Here is a 7,677-nt window from a genome sequence, read left to right on the forward strand (position 1 = left end):
GAAGATTGCAAAACCTATGACGGAATTGTTGAAGAAGGATACCAAGTTCAAATGGACTGAAGAATGTGAGGCCAGTTTCCAAGAGTTGAAGAAACATTTGGTTACATCACCAATGTTGGTTCTGCCAGATCAGTGCAAGCATTATGAGGTATATTGCGACGCTTCATGTCGAGGACTTGGAGCAGTGCTTATGCAGGAGGGAAGAGTTGTTTCATATGCCTCACGACAGCTTAAGCCCCATGAGTTGAATTATGCTACACACGACTTGGAGTTAGCAGCCGTAGTGCACGCATTGAAGACATGGAGACATTTTCTCATCGGAAACCATTGTGAGGTGTACACGGATCACAAGAGTTTGAAGTACATCTTCACATAGAAGGAGTTGAATCTCAGGCAAAGGAGATGGTTGGAGCTCATCAAGGATTATGATATGAGGTTGCATTATCATCCCGGAAAGGCTAATGTAGTAGCTGACGCATTGAGTCGCAAGAGCCATTGATGACCCACAAGTATAGGGGATCTATCATAGTCCTTTCGATAAGTAAGAGTGTCTAACCCAACGAGGAGCAGATGGAAATGATAAGCGGTTTTCAGCAAGGTATTCTCTGCAAGTACTAAAATAAGTGGTAACAGATAGTTTTGTGATAAGATAATTTGTAACGAGCAACAAGTAACAAAAGTAAATAAAGTGCAGCAAGGTGGCCCAATCCTTTTTGTAGCAAAGGACAAGCCTGGACAAACTCTTATATAAGGAAAAGCTCTCCCGAGGACACATGGGAATATCGTCAAGCTAGTTTTCATCACGTTCATATGATTCGCGTTTGGTACTTTGATAATTTGACATGTGGGTGGACCGGTGCTTGGGTGTTGTTCTTACTTGAACAAGCATCCCACTTATGATTAACCTCTATTGCAAGCATCTGCAACTACAACAAAAGTATTAAGGTAAACCTAACCATAGCATGAAACATATGGATCCAAATCAGCCCCTTACGAAGCAACGCATAAACTAGGGTTTAAGCTTCTGTCACTCTAGCAACCCACCATCTACTTATTACTTCCCAATGCCTTCCTCTAGGCCCAAATAATGGTGAAGTGTTATGTAGTCGACGTTCACATAACACCACTAGAGGCTAGACAACATACATCTCATCAAAATATCGAACGAATACCAAATTCACATGACTACAAATAGCAAGACTTCTCCCTTGTCCTCAGGAACAAACGTAACTACTCACAAAGCATATTCATGTTCATAATCATAGGGGTAATAATATGCATAAAGGATCTGAACATATGATCTTCCACCAATTAAACGAACTAGCATCAACTACAAGGAGTAATTAACACTACTAGCAACCTACTAGCACCAATCCCGGACTTGGAGACAAGAATTGGATACAAGAGATGAACTAGGGTTTTGAGATGAGATGGTGCTGATGAATATGTTGATGGATATTGCCCTCTCCCGATGAGAGGAGCGTTGGTGATGACGATGGCGATGATTTCCCCCTCCGGGAGAGAGGTTTCCCCGGCAGAACAGCTCTGCCAGAGCTCTAGATTGGATCCGCCAAGGTTCCGCCTCGTGGCGGCGGAGTTTCATCCCAAAAGGTTGGTTCTTATTTTTTTCTCGATGAAAGACTTCATATAGCAGAAGATGGTCATCGGAGAGCCACCAGGGGGCCCACGAGGTAGGGGGCGCCCCCACCCTCATGGACAGGGTATGGGCCCCCTGGTCTTCATCTTTGGCGAGGATTTTTCATTATTTATTATAAGGTATTCCGTGGAGATTCAGGACTTTTGGAGTTGTGCAGAATAGGTCTCTAATATTTTCTCCTTTTCCAGCCCAGAATTCCAGCTGCCGGCATTCTCCCTCCTTATGTAAAACTTATAAAATAAGAGAGAATAGCCATAAGTATTGTGACATAATGTGAAATAACATCCCATAATGCAATAAATATCGATATAAAAGCATGATGCAAAATGGACGTATCAACTCCCCCAAGCTTAGACCTCGCTTGTCCTCAAGCGAAAGCCGATAACAATAAATATGTCCCCATGTTTAGAGGTAGAGGCGTCGATAAAAATAAAATACGGACATGAAGGCATCATGATTATTCTCATAACAGCAACATATATAGATACTGTCATATGATTACTTATGTTCAAGTGATGATCTATTCACAATGCAAAGGTATGAATTAGAAACCTTATTGAGAACCAACAAACTATAACCTCAGTCACTGAAGCAATTGCAATTTATCATAACATCAGAAAGAGTCTATGTCAGAGCTAAAAAGCAAGTCCACATACTCAACTATCATCTAGTCCTTCATAATTGCTAACACTCACACAATACTTGTGGTTACGAAGTTTTAATCGGACACAGAGAACGATAGGGACTTATAGTTTCGCCCCACAACCTTTTACCTCGAGGGAAATGTCAACAATAATAACTCATGCTCCCTACATCCAATTAGATATATCTATCAGGATCTTTCCAACATGCTGGGCTTTCCAAAGGATAAAATTTAAAAAGGGAAGGTGAAGATCACCATGACTCTTGCATAAGGTAGAAGATAATAATAAAAGATAGGCCCTTCGCAGAGGGAAGCAGAGGTTGCCATGCGCTTTTATGGTTGGATGCACAAAATCTTAATGCGAAAGAACGTCACTTTATATTGCCCCTTGTGATATGAAACTTAATATTTAGACAAATTTTTATTGCTTTCCACCGATGACAACTTACTTGAAGGATCTTACTCAATCCATAGGTAGATATGGTGGATTCTCATGGCAAAACTGGTTTAAGGGTATTTGGAAGCACAAGTAGTATCTCTACTTGGTGCTAAGAATTTTGCTAGCAAGAGGGGGAAAGGCAAGCTCAACATGTTGGAGGATCCATGACAACATACTTTATCTCAGATATAAGAAAACATAAGTCATCACGTTGTCTTCCTTATCCAATATCAACTATTTAGCATGTCATATTTTAATGAGTGCTCCCAATCATAAAAGATGTCAATGATAATATATTTATATGTGAAACCTCTCTCTCCTTGTTACTTCCTATTAATTGTAATGATGACCAAAGCTATGTCTGCCAACTCCCAACAACTTTTAAATCATCATACTCTTCCTATGTGAAGTCATTACTCTTAATAAGATCAATATGAACTTTTGTTTCTTCTTATTCTTTTTCTCTTTTATTTTATTCACCCAAGATCATAGCAAGAAAATCAAGCCCTTGACTCAACACTAATCTTTACTATATAGCTCACGGACTCGATTACATAGAAAGATCATAAGGCAAAACTCAAAACTAGATCATGCCATAAACTTTATTCTACTAGATCAAAATACTACTAATAGGATCGAACTAAGGAAAATGATAAAGATAGGAGTTGTGATTGTGATACGATACCGGGGCACCTCCCCCAAGCTTGGCAGTTGCCAAGGGGAGTGCCCATACCCATGTTATTATGTCTCCTTGGTTGGTGAAGAAGGTGGAGGTGTTGTTGACTTAATTGATGGCATAGACTTCTCCCTTAATTCACGCTTGAGGGTGGCATTTTGATCCCTCAGATCATCAATCTCCCACTCCAGGGTTAATATCTTTTTGCATAGGCCCTGATTATTTTCCTGCAAGAGTCGAAAGGGATAAACTCGAATTTTGGTTTCTCTACCCTATCAGGGAGACTTGACTTTTTGAACTCCACGTGCATATCCCAGGTTGAGGTAATGGGGCTTCATCTTCATCTGAGCTCGTCTCCTCCTTCCCATTGGGTTCATAGTCCTCTTCTTCCTCCGTGGTCCAACCATCGTGCTCCACATCTCCATAGACCTTAGGATTAGCTAAGTAATCATCCACATAGCTTTCTCCTTCCGAATCCTAGGAAGACATGTTGATCTAATCTGCAGTGGGACAGCTTGAAACAAAAACAGAGGATAATTGTGTGATACGGGAGTCAAAACCTTTGGGAGAATATATAGTGAATTTTTACCGACCAAAATACGTATCGTGCAAGAAAACGGAGTCCGGAAGGCACACGAGGAGCTCACGAGGTAGGGGGCGCGCCCTCCACCCTCGTGGGGCCCTCGTGTCCTTCCCGGACTGCTACTTATTTTTCTATTTTTCTAAATATTCCAAAACGGAGAGATGTTGCCTTAAAACTATTTTGGAATCGGTTTACTTACCGTACCACATACCTATTCCTTTTCGAAGTCTGAAACGTTCTGGAAAGTGTCCCTTATGTATTCCTCCGGGGTTACGGTTTCAATAATATTGGTTTCATCATTTATGGGATTACCTGAGATGTAATATTTGATTCTTTGACCGTTTACCACCTTCGGATTTGTGCCTTTGAACTTGTTGATTTTTATGGCACTTGAACGATAGACCTCCTCGATAACATAGGGGCCTTCCCATTTAGAGAGAAGTTTTCCTGCAAAAAATCTTAAACGAGAGTTGTATAGCAATACATAATCACCTACATTAAACTCACGCTTTTGTATCCTTTTGTCATGCCATCTTTTAACCTTTTCTTTAAACAACTTGGCATTTTCATAAGCTTGGGTTCTCCATTCATCAAGTGAGCTAATATCAAATAACCTCTTTTCACCAGCAAGTTTGAAATCATAGTTGAGCTCTTTAATAGCCCAATATGCCTTATGTTCTAGTTCTAGAGGTAAGTGACATGCTTTTCCATATACCATTTTATACGGAGACATACCCATAGGATTTTTATATGCAGTTCTATAGGCCCATAATGCATCATCAAGTTTCTTGGACCAATTCTTTCTAGACCTATTGACAGTCTTTTGCAAAATTAATATGAGTTCTCTATTACTCAATTCTACTTGACCACTAGACTGTGGGTGATACGGAGATGCAATTCTATGATTGACGTCATATTTAGCAAGCATTTTACAGAAAGCACCATGAATAAAATGTGAACCACCATCAGTCATTAAATATCTAGGGACTCCAAACCTCGGAAAAATAACTTCTTTAAGCATTTTAATAAAAGTGTTATGATCAGCACTACTAGTTGGAATAGCTTCTACCCACTTAGTAACGTAATCAATAGCAACTAAAATATGTGTATATCCATTAGAGCAGGAAAAGGTCCCATATAATCAAAGCCCCAAACATCAAATGGTTCAATAACAAGTGAATAATTCATAGGCATTTCTTGACGTCTACTAATATTACCAATTCTTTGACATTCATCACAAGATAGGACAAACTTACGGGCATACTTGAAGAGAGTAGGCCAATAAAAACCAGATTGCAATACCTGATGTGCAGTTCTATCTCCCGCGTGGTGTCCTCCATAAGTTTCGGAGTGGCACTTGCGTAGGATCTGTTCCTGTTCATGCTCAGGTACACAACGTCTAATAACACCATGTACTCCTTCTTTATAAAGATGTGGGTCATCCCAAAAGTAATGTCTCAAATCATAGAAGAACTTTTTATTTTGTTGGTATGTGAAGCTAGGTGGTATGAATTTAGCAACAATGTAATTAGCATAATCAGTATACCAAGGAGTACTACGAGAAGTACTTATGACATTTAATTGTTCATCAGGAAAGCTATCATCAATAGGTAGTGGGTCATCAAGAACATTCTCTAACCTAGATAAGTTGTCTACAACGGGGTTCTCAGCTCCTCTTCTATCAATAATATGCAAATCAAATTCTTGTAGCAAGAGAACCCATCTAATAAGTCTAGGTTTAGCATCTTTCTTCTCCGTAAGATATTTAATAGCAGCGTGATTAGTGTGGATAATTACTTCAGAATCAACAATATAAGGTCTGAACTTATCACAAGCAAATACAACTGCTAAAAGTTCTTTTTCAGTAGTAGCATAATTTCTTTGAGCATTGTCTAGAGTCTTACTAATATAATGGATAACATTTAATTTCTTATCAACTCTTTGCCCTAGAACAGCACCTACAGCATAATCGCTAGCATCACACATAATTTCAAAGGGTAAATTCCAATCAGGTGGCTGAACAATAGGTGCAGAGACTAATGCTTTCTTAAGTATTTCAAATGCTTCTACACAATCCTCATCAAAGACAAATGGTATATCTTTTTGTACTAAATTAGTCAAAGGCCGAGAAATTTTTGAGAAGTCCTTAATGAACCTCCTATAAAATCTGGCGTCACCAAGGAAACTTCTTATACCTTTGATGTCCTTGGGACACGGCATCTTTTCAATAGCATCAACCTTGGCTTTATCAACTTCAATACCTCTTTCGGAAACTTTATGCCCCAAGACAATACCTTCATTAACCATAAAGTGGCACCTTTCCCAATACAAGACAAGATTAGTTTCTTCACATCTCTGCAAAACTCGATCAAGATTGCTCAAGCAATCATCAAAAGAAGATCCATAGACGGAAAAGTAGTCCATGAAAACCTCACAAATATTTTCACAAAAGTCAGAGAATATAGCCATCATGCATCTTTGAAAGGTAGCAGGTGCATTACATAAACCAAAAGGCATACATCTATAAGCAAAGGTACCAAAAGGGCATGTAAAAGTAGTCCTTTAGCTGACACAGGTATTTGAGAGAAACCAGAATAACCATCTAGGAAGCAGTAATGTGTATGTTTGCATAATCTTTCTAGCATTTGATGGATAAAAGGTAAGGGGTAATGATCTCTCTTAGTAGCTTTATTTAATTTGCGAAAATCAATTACCATCCTATAACCTGTAATAATTCTTTGTGGAATCAATTCATCTTTATCATTAGGAACAACAGTAATACCTCCCTTCTTAGGGACACAATGAACAGGACTTACCCACTGACTATCAGCAATGGGATAAATTATACCTGCCTCCAGAAGCTTTAGTATTTCTTTTCTTACCACTTCTTTCATTTTAGGATTCAGACGTCGTTGAGGATCACGAACTGGTTTGGCATCTGCTTACAAATTTATTTTATGTTGACATAGAGTGGGACTAATGCCCTTAAGATCATCAAGAGTATATCCAATAGCAGCACGGTGCTTCTTAGGAGTTTTCAATAATCTTTATTCTTCATGCTCTGAAAGGTTAGCACTAATAATAACAGGATATATCTTCTTTTCAACAAGATAAGCATATTTAAGATTATCGGGCAACGGTTTAAGCTCAAACACGGGATCACCCTTAGGTGGAGGGGGATCCCCTAGGATTTCAACAGGCAAATTGTGTTTCAGAATAGGTTCCTGTTTAAAGAATACTTTATCTATTTCCCTTCTTTCATTCATAAACATATCATTCTCATGGTCTAGCAAATATTGTTCTAAAGGATCACTAGGAGGTACGGTAATAGAAGCAAGACCAATAATTTCATCCTTACTAGGCAATTCTTCTTCACGGTGTTGTTTACTAAATTTAGAGAAATTAAACTCAATAGTCATATCATCTAAGCCGACAGTAACAACATCCCTTGTGCAATCTATGGTAGCATTAATAGTATTTTAAGAAGGGTCTACCAAATATAATGGGACAAAAGCTATCTTGTGGGGAACCAAGAACAAGAAAATCAGCAGGATATTTAGTTTTCCCACACAAGACTTCAACATCTCTAACAATTCCCATTGGTGAAATAGTATCTCTATTATCAAGTTTAATAGTAACATCAATTTCTTCTAACTCAACAGGTGCAATGTCATGCATA

The sequence above is a fragment of the Triticum aestivum genome, chromosome 5A (genome assembly GCF_018294505.1).
Source record: "Triticum aestivum cultivar Chinese Spring chromosome 5A, IWGSC CS RefSeq v2.1, whole genome shotgun sequence".
Taxonomy (NCBI): Eukaryota; Viridiplantae; Streptophyta; class Magnoliopsida; order Poales; family Poaceae; genus Triticum; species Triticum aestivum.